The sequence below is a fragment of the Physcomitrium patens genome, chromosome 7 (genome assembly GCF_059467195.1).
Source record: "Physcomitrium patens ecotype Gransden chromosome 7, ASM5946719v1, whole genome shotgun sequence".
Classification (NCBI taxonomy): domain Eukaryota; kingdom Viridiplantae; phylum Streptophyta; class Bryopsida; order Funariales; family Funariaceae; genus Physcomitrium; species Physcomitrium patens.
The window spans coordinates 17,964,128-17,979,100 of record NC_143416.1 but is presented as its reverse complement, the minus strand read 5'-3'; the positions used below and the strand labels follow the sequence as shown (position 1 = coordinate 17,979,100).

Below are 14,973 nucleotides of genomic sequence, written 5' to 3'. Positions count from 1 at the left end.
TATATATATATATCCCTCTCTCTCTCTCTCTCTCTCTCTCTCTCTATATATATATATATATATATATATCAATATAGAGATAAACACATGCATACACACACACAAATACTTATGTTTATATATATGAATATATATATATATATATATATATATCCATACAATATTTTCTATGTTACCATAGTATTTGCTATTGTCATTGCAAATTGCCAACTACTACTTGCCACTATACATTTTGCTACTACCACCACAATTCACCACCCACTAAAAATATTTTTAAAGTTTTTCTTTTATTTTAATAATTTTTAAAAAATATATTATTAATTTTATATTATTTTTGAAAATATAAATTCTAACTTTAATTTCAATAAAAAGAAATTGAAGTATAAAAAAATAAGATATTTTTAATAAAAAAAGAAATACATATTATTACTTTTAAAAATAATTACACATCTAAATATATAGAGATAATTTTAATAAATAATTAAAATATATACTTTTCTATTTAGCATTGTTACAAGGTATGTATGGCATGTGATAGATGGCATGTTGTAGTGGCAATAGCAAAAAGAGTACTTGCATATAGGAGATGGTAGATTGTGGTGGCAGTAGCAAATGTTGGAGTGTCAATTGTAAAAGTTTAAGATGGTAGTGCTGGCATTTATAATATCTTATATATATATATATATATATATATATTTTAAACTATAAAATAAATCTTATTAGTATTTTGAAAAGAAACTTTCTTATGAACATTGAATACCCTTTAATAGGTAAACTTTAGTGTTTTCTATAATTATAAGCTAATATTTTTTATTTTTTAATACAATTGCAAAATTATAAGACACAAAATATGTAAGATATATAAATAAACTTAATAAATATACTTAATTATGATTTTAAACTGTAGATTATGACTAATTGCAACTTACTTGGCTCAGTTTGAAGTTGGATTTTTAAGCCAAATTATACAAATCAATAAGACTATTACTATTCAAAAGATTACATTCATCCTTTTTAACATATAATTTCTTTGTTAATAACAAATTTATATTTAATATGTATATGTTATTTATATTTAATATGTATATGTTATTTATATTTAATATGTTCTTATTATTGAAGGCGATTTTAAACATTATATTATTTTCAAAAATTATTCTCATATCACTTATTTACACATTTCTCAAAAGAGTTTGTACCACAGTGTGCATTTTAGAACGACTTCCAGCCTTATAATAGACACATGCAAGTACCACATATACAATACACATGACTGAAAAAAAATCTATAGATGAATATATCATCTTAGTATGAATTAGAGTTTTTAATTTGTTTATTTGAAGTTGTTTCCAAGGCAATCTAAAGCAAAGCAAAATTATTGTTAAAATCATACAATGAATAAGAAAATATTGCAAAGGTTAACTTGTGTTAAAACAATTGGGAGTCAAAATAAGATATCACCCAACAACAATAAATACTTTTATTTGTTTGATTTTATATATATATATATATATAAATATATATATAAATAAAATATTTTGATCATTAACAAAACTTAATTGGTGCACTGAATTGCAAAAGAATATAAAGTACACGCTTATGAACAATATGCCATAAACTACATCAAGCCACATTTGCAAAGTTTATTTTTTGGATCAAAATTTTTTTTTTTTATTATATTTTCTTATAAGAGTTTATATTAGCATCGACTTTATTTTTTTAAATTCTAATGCTGCAATTTTATATATATTAAATGCATATTTGATGCATTCACATTGTATATACAGTTAAGTGTTGAATCTAACATAGTTACTGCATGATTTTACTACATCTTTTTCTACTGAATGTACCTAAAATTTGATGCTTTTCTAAAAAAAATATATTATAAAAGGTAGTTTATTATTTATAAAATAAAGAAGAAAGTTTTATTTATAAAACACAACTTTTATACTTACTAAATATATAATTAAAGATTAAAACCTAAAAATTTCAAAATTGCTTTGCAAGATTTGATCCTATTTATTAATCTCCATGCTCATATGGAAATAAAAATATAAAAAAATAAAATAATTATAATTTTATAAAATTTATACATTGATAATTTCTCTTTTAAATAAAAAAGACTTTAAATTTTAAAGATTAGAAGTAGAAAACTTGTCAAGAAATTTTAGATACTTATCTTTATTATATTATTTTTTGCCAAGATCACCACTTACAACATATCATAAACATACATATTTACTCCAATAATTAATTAAATAATATAAGTAGATAAAAGTAGATAAAATTAGATAAATTGGATAAAAGTAGAACTTTATAGACGCAACTTTGCCTTTATACATATCTATAAGTATTTGGTAAGTTGAAAATTTTGCCAATAAATTGGCCACATGTGATATATATTGGCAACTTGTTGTATAAGTTGGACATGTAGTACATATATAGGAAGTTTGTTATGCAAATTACATTTATATTCTATAAGTTGGATACGTGTTTGACGTCTTGTAGAATATTGCTATATAACTTATAGTTAGATAGTATATATGAAGGCAAGAGAGAAGCCATCTTTGCTCTTATTAATTCTTTTCTTACTTCTAGTCTAGTTTAAAGAGTCTCTAGTTTTCTTGACTTTTGGCAATAGCCATTCTAATATTTTTAAATATACAATTTTATTTGTTTTTTTTATCAATAGTTTTTAATAAATATTTTATTTATTTACTTACATACTTTGAATTCTTACTTTGATACATTGATAAGAGTATTCTTATAATATGAAAGCTTTGACTTTTCTTGATTAAGACGTAAGCATATTAAAAGTTGTAAATTCTTCAATTCTAAATTAATATTATTCTTAGAATATTCTTTATTTTGAACTCTTTCTTTCTATTTGTCTTAAGTTGTATTAAAAAACTTATTTTTTTTATTAAATTATTATGACAAAGCTTGTTGAAATGAAGAGTACAATAATACAAATTTTCACATGATATGATATTAGGTGCCAAATTTCATTGAATGTATGTAGTTTAGTTTGTTTAGTAGTTTTTCATCTATTGAAATTTTTTATTAGTTGATTTTATTAATATCAATTAAAGTTTGAATATTTAAATTAAAAAATATATTTGACTTAATATTCTTGTCAAGTTAAATCTTATGAATGATTTTGAAAATATATATATATATATATTATAAAGATTTGCTTGGCTATCGTGATTTAGCCATTTTAATAAAGCTTTAGGATTTTTTCTATTCTTCACTTTTTCATTCTTGGATTCTTTTTTTGTAATGAAAGAGATAGTTTGATTTACTTGTGTGTAGATTTATAATCTTTTATTTAAGAATGTGTTGGTTGTATATTTTTATTTGGTTTAAATTATATACATTATGATTGATTTATTGTACTTGATGTGTTGTGTATAATGATCTTTGTTTATATGACAAAATGCAAGAACAGATGAAAAAGTTAATGCTTGCAATGCATCAATTCAATTTATTACTTTGAAGAGCAATAAGATTGACAAAAATTGAAGATATAGAAATATTTGCAATTGTTTCAACATCTATGCTAAATCATGTTATTTCTTCTATAGTAGAACAATATTCAACCATTAGAGAACCAAAAGTTATCTTACATAAGAAGTTTCATGGCATAAGATCAAATTTTTGGAAATTCATCAATAAAATACAATTGATCTTTAAATTTCAATTTCAAAGCTATCTAACTCTAAGATTATAAGTTAGATTTATTAAAATACTACTTTTAATTTTTATTTTATAATAATTTTTATCTTCTTTTAAATAATATGATTCAATATTAGATAATTTGAAGACATTTTTATGGAGTTTTAATCCATGTATATAAAACATGATACAATTTGTATTGCAGCCAAGATAATTTGTTTTTTGCAACAAGGCAATTGATCTATAATATTATATGCTTAATAATTTTGAGAACTTGCAATTGATATTAAATAGGATGATGTTACACTCATCAATCAATTTCTTTATAGATTACAATATGAAGTAAAGAAATTGATGTTGAACTTACATAATCCTTAGACAATGAATCAAGCAATCAATTTTATTGTGAAGTATGAAAATAGGCTTTTTGAATTTTAATCTAAAAATTATTCAAGTAAGCTTCAATTTTTTTACAATTTACTAGTAACACCAATAACTTCTCAATACATATATTCAAAAGTGAAAGTCATGCAAATTGATATGGTATATTTGAATCTTTTAGTAAGTAAGAAAAGACTTATCATTGTTGAGGAGAATCGTGCTTATATTATAGAAAATCTAAGTACACTACTCAGCATTGTTCAAAGAAGCAACACAACTACAAAATAAAGAATATAACTACCAACAAAGATAATATGTCAAAAAATAAGTTTGTCCAAGTACAATAATAATTGTGCAATGTTGTATTATAATATAATAATTAAATAAAAAAAAAATTATATTACGGAAGAATTTAATTAAAAATATTATAAAAAATTACCTTAAAATTATAGATAATAGTCAACAAAGTAGTAAAATTAGTAAGTGCTAATGCTCTTTCTTTATAAAATGAGCTTCTATTTATTTTGTATGGCCATAATTGAAGCAAAATAAAGTAGACCAAAAAATCAACTAATACAAGAATCTTTAAAAAAGAATTAAGAATAGTCTATCGTAAAAATCATCTTCAAAAACCAAGAATTAATACTCAAAGAAGACCAATTCTGAACCAAAGTCTAAATCAGACCTCAAAATACAAAACCTGTCACGGACCAAAAATACAAACAAGAAATCTAAACAAGAAGTTTAAGAAGAAATGACAAGAACTAGATTATCAGATGAGTACAAGAGCAACGCCAAGAGAATTGAGCTAGAGCTTCAAGAGATGTGTTGTCGAGACTGAAGAACTCTTCAGCCTCGACTCCTATATATACTACTGGCCTATGGTTCTAAGGAAGCGCATCAAGAAGCTTCCCAAGAACTATGAAGCTTCTCGAGCAACTACCCAAGAGCTAGGAAGCTTCTCAAGTAACTTCCTAGAATCTACTAGAATATTCTAAGAATCTTCTAGAGCCTTCTAAGGGAATCTTTAGGGAATCTTTAAAGAATCTTTAGGGAATCTTTAAAGAATATTCTAAGAGAATATTCAAGGAATCTTTTGGAAGTTTCTAGAGACTTCTTTCTAGAAGGTTCTAGAAACTTGTCTCTAGAAAGGTCTAAGGACTATGTCCCTAACATCACCTCCTCCTTTAGCTTCGAGGTCTCCGAGAAGCAATGTTGTCGTCAGTCAATACCAACGCAAGAAAATGAAGATCTGTCGCATAACCTCTGCTATGAACTCCAATTGTTGTTCACAAGGCAAGTGATTCAATGGTCCTTGAAGCCAACGGTAGTGGCCCACGCCTTCAACTTTTGACCAAGCATGAACATCCGTGTCTTCATTGTGAAATTGTCCTGCAAACACTCCTTCTGGCTGACCATTGTAGGCAGGCTCGACCTCAAATACAATCACCAGCGATCTGTTGCTCGGAATCCTTCGACGTCATCGTGGTGCAAGCGGTTCTTCATCTCGCGGTCGTCTTCGTGAGCTAGTTGCTTTAGATGACATGACAAGTGTAGTATCTTGGCTATCCATATTCAAAGGCTAAAACAATAAGAACAAACTTGGGCTACTAACAAAGTTCTACGCTATCTTCGAGAGAATGACTACATCAACTATGGATTTTGGTGGTGCTCTCTCCTCTTTTCTATTTTCTGGATGAACAAGCTTCAGTAAGAAGCTATCGTCGAACTGGCTTGGATTTCTCAAGATATCGTCGATGAAACTCCTGTACCTTTTGAGGCGCATTCGCGAGATATTCGGCCGGCTCCCATGTTCGTTCATTAATATCGTAACCGCTCCAATGCACAAAGTATTCTAATTTACCCCGTCTTTGCCGTGAATCCAGGACCTTTTCCACCTCATATTCTTCGTGGTTCTCTATTTCTATGCTAGGTGGTGGACATTGTACTCTTCCAGGAAAAGACGATTCTCGATAAGGCTCCAACAAAGAAACATGAAAGACAGGATGTACCTTCATAGTAGCTGGTAACTCCAGACGATACGCTACAGGATTGATCTGCTTCTGGATAACAAATGGTCTCAATCTCCGATAGTCCAATTTGTCACATGGCTGCTTGGTCTTAATATTTCGTCGAAGTAGCCAAACTTTGTCTCCAATCGTGAATTTAGGTGCCTGATTCCGAAATTTGTCCGCGGACGCCTTGTAAGATTCTTGGGCAGTTTGCAATTGAAGCTTTCATGTAGTTTGAAGCTGCGAAAGCTCCTTCACCAATCCTTCAGCTGCCGGATTGTTAATCGTTGACGAACTCCATAAGTCAAGCTTCGGATAGTATCCATAATTGGAAAAGAATGGCGTTTATTGAGTTGACGCATGAAGGATGTTGTTATATGCGAACTCGGCTAGCGGTAGATATGCGACCCAATCATCTTGTTGATAGTTGATGGTGCAACGTAAATATTGCTCTAAAACTTGATTCACCCGTTCTGTTTGGCCGTCCATTTGAGGATGAAATGCCGAAGAAAGCTTGATATCCACCTTCAATATTTCAAAAAGAGATTTCCAAAACTTTGACACAAACTAGGTTCCTCGATCCGATACGATATCATCTGGTAGACTATGATATCGATACACATTATCAAGAAAGAGTCTTGCTGTGTCTTTGCTTGACGATGTCTTCTTGCAAGGGACAAAATGCGCCATCTTTGTAAGCCGCTCTACGACAACAAAAATGCTGTCAAATGAATTTGATGGTGGTAGATCCGTAATAAAGTCCATGGAAACCGAAGACCATGGTCGGCGTGGAATAGGCAATGGCTGTAGAAGTCCATAAGGCCGATGTCGAGGATTTTTGGATCTTGAACAAATGTCACAAGATACAACAAAATCTTTCACATCCTTCCACATTTGAGGCCACCAGAAATCACGGGAAATAAGTTCCAAGGTCTTATTGAATCCAAAATATCCCGCAGTTGGAAAGTCATGACGAGATTGAAGAACTCGAAGTCGTGTTGGCCCTTTTGGGATATACAACCGCTCTTCGAAATATACTAGATCTCCTTCCATCTTGAATTTATCATCACTAGCATGTTGCTTGATATCAAGGGCTAGAGAATCTTCAATGGTTGTAGCCCGTACTTGGTCGAGGAAGTCAGCATCAATTGGTACAATAGCTGCGTTGAGCCAAAATTTCTCTGGCTTCAACAATGTCGTGCACTATTGATCAAATGCTGCATCTCCAGCCTTTGGCATGAGATATGATCTCCTTGATAATGCATCGGACAACCCTTGTTGCTTCCCAGGCTGATAAGTAATAACAAAGTCGAACCTGGATAGCGACATACTCCACTGAACTTGACGCCGATTCAAAACCCCAGCCGACATAAAATACTCCAAATTCTTGTGATCCGTATATACGGTCACTGGATGTGCAGTTCCTTCGAGAAAGTGGCGCCACTCTTGGAAAGAATCTACTATAGCAAGGAGTTCCTTATCGTGGATCTCATAGTTGATCTCAGCAGCAGAGAATTTTCGAGAATAGAACGCAACTGGATGGAGCTTCTCATCTACACCCATCTGTGAAAGTATAGCTCCCAAAGCAAAATCCGAAGCATCTGTCTCCAAATAAAAGGCCTTTGTAAAGTCCGGATGTACCAAGATTGGAGCTGTAGTAAATACCATCTTCAAATCTTGAAATGTTTTTTCTGCGATAGGTCCCCATTCGAGCTTGTCCTTACACGTTAACCGAGTGAGGGGGGCAGCAACTTGAGAATAATTCTTGATGAAGATCCGATAGTATTTAGCAAATCCAAGAAAACATTGTACGTCCCTAACCGTCTTCGGAACTTCCCAAGACATGATTGCTTCCACCTTCTTTGGATCCATCTTCAAGCCTTCCGTAGTCGCAATGAATCCCAAAAACTCCATCTCAGTTTGGTGAAATAAGCACTTCTCCAATTTGGCATAGAGTCCTCGCTCCCGTAGTTTTTTGAGTACCAGACGAACGTGCTTCTCATGTTCTTCCTCATTTTTAGAAAATATCAAAATATCATCTAGATAGATGACAACAAAATCGTCTAGATGCTCTCGAAAGATGTCATTCATCATGTGTTGAAAGACCGCTGGAGCATTAGTAAGACCAAATGGCATGACATTGTATTCAAAATGGCCATACCTTGTTCGAAACGCTGTCTTCCATTCATCTCCTTCCTTAATTCGCACAAGGTTGTAAGCTCCCCTTAGGACAATCTTTGTAAAGATCTTTGCACGCCCAAGTTGTTCTAGAAGACCAGAGATCAAAGGTAGTGGGTAGCGATTCTTTTTTGTCACCTTGTTGAGACCTCGATAGTCCACGCACATCCGTAGTGAGCCATCTTTCTTCTTCACAAATAAGATTGGTGCCCCAGCTAGCGACTTCGAATGACGGATGAAGTTCTTGGCTAGATTCTCGTCAATGTACTTCCGCAACTCAGTCAACTCCGTCTGCGATAAATTGTAGATTGGTCCAAAAGGTGGTTGTGCTCCTTCTTGCAATTCAATGGCACAGTCATAGGGTCGATGCTCTAGCAGCATATCAGCATTCTTCTTTTTAAAGACATCTTTGAATTCTTCATACTGCTTTGGAATAACCAAAGTCGGAGTTGCATCTTCTCGAGTCGGAGTTGCGAAGATGAGAAGAGGTGTATTTTGCTTGGCTTCCTTCATGAAAGCCCTTGCACCTATAAACAAGGATTTGTTTCTAGACATTGTCTTGGCAGATTCCACCTTCAAGGAGTTTGTTGGAAATGTCACTTTCCGCAACTTCCAATCTATCAATGGATTATATCTATCAAGCCAAGATAGTCCCAAAATGATAGGACATGAAGGGGTCTTGATAACATTAAACACAATATTGCTCTCATGGTTTTCAAGACGTACCTTCAATGGTTTAGTTTCATGGATAACATTGCCCGAAGACAATGGTCGTCCGTCTATGACTTCTACATGGACAGGCTTAAGTTTCTTTACAAGAGAAATATTGTAAAGCTTGGCAAACTCTTCATCTATAAAGCAAGCGGATGCACCCGAGTCTAATAAAGCATCGACTTGTAGTTCTTGAATACCTAGATGTAAAGGTACCATAAAACAATCTGAAGGTTGAGCTGAGAGAAAGGGACCTTGATTAATTTTGGATGTTGAGATGTCCAACCGCACGGTCTCTATTGTGGCTGGGCGTCCTTGTTTTCCTGCATGCTTATACTCCTGAGTCTTGTTGTTTGAGGCTTCTGTTTCTTCCAACAATCTACAGCTTTATGGCCCGCTTCTCTACAATATAAACACAAGTTTTGTTCAAACCGTCGCTTCCTTTCCTCAGCTGTGAGGGGTTTGAAACGTACCGCATCAATTTGCATGGGTTCAGGATCTGTGGAGTGATTCTCTGGACCTTTTGAAAATGTAGCAAATGCTCCATCATTTTTCCAGCCTGATCGTCTTTCTTGTCGTAATTCAAAGAGGCGGTTGTCACAAATAATTGCCTGAGATATAAGTTCTTCTAAAGTATCCGCCTTAGGCATGGTGATCAATAAGTTATTGACATCATCTCTCAGTCCATATCGAAATCGTGTCATGAACGCCTTATCATTCCAATCAAGATCACATGTAAGCTGTTGAAATTCTGCAGCATAGATTGCAGTAGAACGTGATCCTTGTCGCAGATTTTGTATCTTTCTTTCAGCCACTCTTTCTCGATCGCTATCTCCAAACGCAGCAGTAAGTCTCTCTATGAAAGCCTCTAGGTCGTACAATATTGGAGAATCCTTCTCCAATAGTGGAGCAAACCAAGAGCGAGCATTTCCTAATAGAAAAGTACCTATGAAAGCAACCTGGGTAAATCCATTCGGATAACGAGAAGGATATAGGCGTAGTTAAAGCCGTACTTGTTGCACCAAACCTCGGAAGTTGGCTCTTGTTCCGTCAAACTTGTCTGGCATACTCGCTTTTGGTTCTTTCGTACTAATCCTTGAAGTATCTATAGGGGTCGTATGTGACACATGTTTTGCTTCTCTCAGTCGAATAATCTCTTGTTGTAGGCTATGAATTTCGCGTCTAGCTTCTTCGGTCACTAGATCAATTTGAGGTTCTTTACTTGGATTGCGAAGAAATGTAATCTCCTTTCGTACACTATTCATAAGAGCTTGAAGATCTGCAAGAGTTGCCACTATATTGTATACTTGTGGAGATGCACTGTCTATGACCTGGTCTACTTCCATATTTAGAGAATAGATGGATTAAAATTTTGAGAGAAGAAGAAATTTCTAAGTCTCTTGGAGAAAATTGTAGCACTACCTGTCACTAAAACCTACTCGGAGAAAAGAAAAAAAAAAACACTAAACGATTTTAGTTTTAGAGGAGGGTAATCCGCAACCTCTAAAAATGCCTCAATGCTTTCGAGAAGAGGGGTAATCCGCACTCTATCAAGAAGGCAAAGTTCTGAAATCGATGTTAACAGTCTTTTTTACTAGCTATGCTAAACAAAAAGAAAGAATTAATATCAGTCCAAGAGAGGGTAATCCGCAACCCTTAGAACGCTCAAGTATCTCCAAGGAAAGGGGTAGTCCACTCTCTGCCTCAAAGAACTAAGCTCTGATATTGTGATTGAGAAAATATCAGTTTAGAGGAAGGTAATCCGTAACCCCTAAAGCGCTAGAATACCTTCAAGAAGAGGGGTAATCTGCTCTCACACAAGAAGGATTCAGCTCTGATATTAAGATAAAGGTAGTCTCGACAAACTGTCACGGACCAAAAATACAAACAAGAAAACTAAACAAGAAGTTTAAGAAGAAATGACAAGAACTAGATTATCAGATGAGTACAAGAGCAATGCCAAGAGAATTGAGCTAGAGCTTCAAGAGATGTGTTGTCGAGACTGAAGAACTCTTCAGCCTCGACTCCTATATATACTACTGGCCTATGGTTCTAAGGAAGCGCATCAAGAAGCTTCCCAAGAACTATGAAGCTTCTCGAGCAACTACCCAAGAGCTAGGAAGCTTCTCAAGTAACTTCTTAGAATCTACTAGAATATTCTAAGAATCTTCTAGAGCCTTCTAAGGGAATCTTTAGGGAATCTTTAAAGAATCTTTAGGGAATCTTTAAAGAATATTCTAAGAGAATATTCAAGGAATCTTTTGGAAGTTTCTAGAGACTTCTTTCTAGAAGATTCTAGAAACTTGTCTCTAGAAAGGTCTAAGGACTATGTCCCTAACATAACCATGTACCTATGGCAATTTTAGAGTTTTATAGTTAAGTAAAGAGTCGAGTCTAAGAGAAAATTAAAGAGAGATTTTTTGAGAATTTATTTTAAGTGATTTGAGTTTGAAATAACTTTGTAAAGACTTTGAAAAATTAGGATTATTTTTGCAATATCAAGAAGATTGTTGTTGGTCCAAAAAAGTATGAAGCTTATTGCTATAAAGATCTTTGTTGTTTATTTATATCTTAGTTAGATTCTATTCTCTTCTTTGCACTAGTTTGTACTAAATTATCAATCCAATCCTCAATTGTATTTAAACTAACCTACCTCACTTTAGACTTATAATACTTAATATAAAATCAATAGAATGATTTAAAACCTTTTGCAATAGATTATATATTTCATCTCCTCTTTATATTCAAAATTTTAAAAGATACAATAACTATAGAAAATATAACTTTGTACTTCTTTTGCCTCCTATAAGTCAGCTTAATTTCCTAAATTATCCTAAGATGTCATGTGTATAATGTAGAAAATCCCAAATTTAGAAACATCTTAGAAAGTATCAAGTTGGCATCTTTTTAGTATCTTAGAAGCATCTAGAAAGAATCTGAAATATTCAAAATTCTAGTATTGTAGGGATACGTACATGGTCTAAAGAAGGTCCTCATATGGTCCAGATATAGGAAATACAGCCTGAATACGTACTGGATATGGCTTGATTTAGTACCAGCATAGTATAAATAGTATATTATAGTAGGAAGATGACATATGGAGTAAAATACGTATGAAAAAATATTACAGTCTGAATACACCAGATATGGTACTAAAACCATACAGATATGATATATGGAATACAAATATAGTATAAATCTAGTATGGTAGATATACGGTCGACGACGATCGAAATACTGTACGGTAGGGTGGAGACTACGATTTTTAGGCGTTGTGTTCTGCGGGGAATCCAAAAGCAGCGGTGGTGGCGGTTTTGTCTTTCCCATAGTTCTGCTGCGGTTTGGAAAAAAAGAATCTCTCCCTCGGTAACGGCGGCTCAGCAGTGCTGTCCGCTGCATGTGGTGTGGTTCTAGTATTTTCTTTCCCTTATATCGTTGGAGTGTTGCGGTGTAACACTGGTTTGTTTTTTCTTCCCTTTCTGTGTGCGGAGAAGCCTCGTTGGTGGTGGTAGTACTTCCAGTGGTGGTGACTCTCATAGTGGACGAAGCTTGGACTCATCAAGGGCTTCGTTAGGATCAAGTTCTGATCTTTTTACTGTGTAGCTTATCTTCATTGGACTTGCTACGAGGTCAAGCTGCTGTGGATGTGGCATTGACGGAATGGTTCTATTGTTTTTGTTGGTGGCTCAGCCGGTGGGTAGAGAGTTGGTGGTGGCGCTGGCTCCGCGCTGCCATTGTGTGGAGCGACGACAACCCTTGGTCTTCCGTTTTGATTCCTCAACGACTGTATGGCAGCATTGTTGCTTGTGCTGCAGGATCATTCGCGCTCCGCAGGTTTGTTGCTGTTGAACTAGGAGTAGAGCTTTGAATCTAAAAGAGGGCGAAGCGCTTAGGTGGATCTAGTTTTTTCCTTCCCCTTGTGATTGCGGCCCAACGAGGGTCAATTTTGTGTTCGAAGCGGTTGCTGCGCCGTTGTTCGGAGGAGCCAGTAATCTGGTCGCAATCGTTATGAACGAGCTTTGATTTCCCTCTTCCTGTTGGTGGTGTTGCGTTGAGGCTAGATTTTCTGTTCTTATCCGACCAACACAATTCTCCTCGTGAAGTTGCTCACATTGCAAATCAAAATTTCGAGAGATTTTCCTTGTCGGCATCCTGTGCTCTCCATCGAACCCTCGCCGTGGAGTTGTTATCTACAACCTTGGCTTCTTGACCACCGCATTGGTAGCAGCAACTATTGCCGATTTTGCGATACGACAAGTTGCTGATCAAGATCTCGTCATCATCAACATCGATTGTTATTTTCTGTCGATATCTCCGAATTGCCGGCTTCTAAGCGGTGGTCTTCTCATGTCATTTGGATCCGATTGTGACTTACTATGGGCTGCAGCCATCGTCAAGATTAAGTTCTGATTTTTGAAGAGATTTCTGAATGTGTTACAGTAGCGAATAGGAGCACGGTCCATTTTACTAGGTTAGGCTGCATGCTCATTGTTGGATAATTGGCCTTACCTTCGGTTATTAGCTCCCTCACGCATTGGAAGGGAAGTCCATTCACAAGCTGAGCAATCGAGAAGGCTACTCTTCACAAGGGGGGTTGTTGCTAATTGCTATTCCTAAAAGTTCCAAGGGAGAGTCGGGTGAATCCATGTTGGAGTTTTCTGCGAGTAATCCTCTGTGGTCGTGCATATCTTCATCGGCATAACCAATGTGGTCGGTTCAAGACGGCAAATCATTGCCAGACACCCAGCATCATCAGTAAGGAGGGTGAAGGACTGGAGCTGCGAATTGGAAGAGAGTGAGTCCTCCCACTGTGCACAGCTAGTTGTTTTTCTCCATCCTTCTTGGCCATTGTATAGAAGAAAAATAAAATAAAATATATGATAAACCATTTACATAGAATTTAAAATTGTCAAGAGGTGCCTTTAAAGTGGTGTTTAAAGTAGGTTTAAGTTGGATGAATTTAGGGTTTGAAAGGATGATAAAAAGTGGATGTAGCTAGATTAAGAATAGATGAATGAATTTGATAGATGATTTTTGGCTAAAGTGAATGAATTTTTATTTGTGGATGGAAAGTCATTTGCAGATGAAAACTCATTTGTGGATGAAAATTTTCCTTAGATGAAAATTAACTTGGATGATACTTTATACTAGATAAAATATAAAAATAAAAATTGTATTAAAATAAAATAAAAAACATAAAAACCAATTTCTTTTTAAATGTGTGTAGCTTTTGTATTGTTAAATGGCTTGTATTGTGCATTGTAATTGTTTGCATATGAATTTAATTTGTTAGAAAGATAAATATTTTTTATTAAGAAGTAAGAAGAATTTTTATTTAATCTCTTTTTAGTTAATTAGTAGTTGTGAATTAGAATAAATCACCAATTAAGGTGGTTTATCTTATCTCACAATTAAAATATTATATGACTTCTTGGACATTAAATCAAATATTAATCAATAATTGTTAGAATATTCAGATAATTAAATTATTGTGAATTAGAGTAGACTTTCAAGTAGTGAAGGTTTATTTTACTTTATATTTTGGTGTATTTGTAGGAGGTGAGGTATTTCTAACAATCTTAAAAGATAACTAGAGATTTGATTTAATTGATATTTATGTGCATAAATTCTAAAAAAGAAATTTAAGCTTGGAGTGGCATAAGGAGTTGCATTTTGAAGCTCCTCTATTCTTTGTACTATTTCTTTGCATCTTTGTATTTTTTTTATTTGGGGCCACTCTCTAGTAGTAAGAAAATTTAATTATCCCTTGCGTCTCTTCTCTTTACATGAATAGTATAGAAAAGAGTCCAATAAGGACTCAAGAGAATTTTTTATTAACAAAAAAGAAGAAGAATTCAAGAAGAAGTGGATAGAAAAAGATAGATAGGAAAAGTTTAGAGGGGAAAAAAAATAAAAATAAAAAAAAATAAAAATAAAAAAGATAAAAAAAGGTAAAAAAAGCAAAAAAATAATGAAAAAAAAAAATCAAGATCAACAATTCTAAGGTTGTTCT

General features: G+C 33.8%; 1 long non-coding RNA gene across 2 annotated transcripts; it reads left to right on the top strand.

Annotated features, from left to right (window-relative positions):
* Positions 1 to 12,280: 12,280 nt before the first annotated feature.
* On the top strand, positions 12,281 to 14,587 carry LOC149988602 (uncharacterized). Of its 2 annotated transcripts, XR_016504319.1 has the most exons (3): positions 12,281 to 12,419; positions 12,651 to 12,794; positions 13,022 to 14,587. It is a non-coding gene; the product is annotated as an uncharacterized LOC149988602 (long non-coding RNA). The 2 variants fall into 2 exon arrangements; XR_016504318.1 differs by having other exon boundaries at positions 12,281 to 12,794.
* Positions 14,588 to 14,973: the final 386 nt, after the last annotated feature.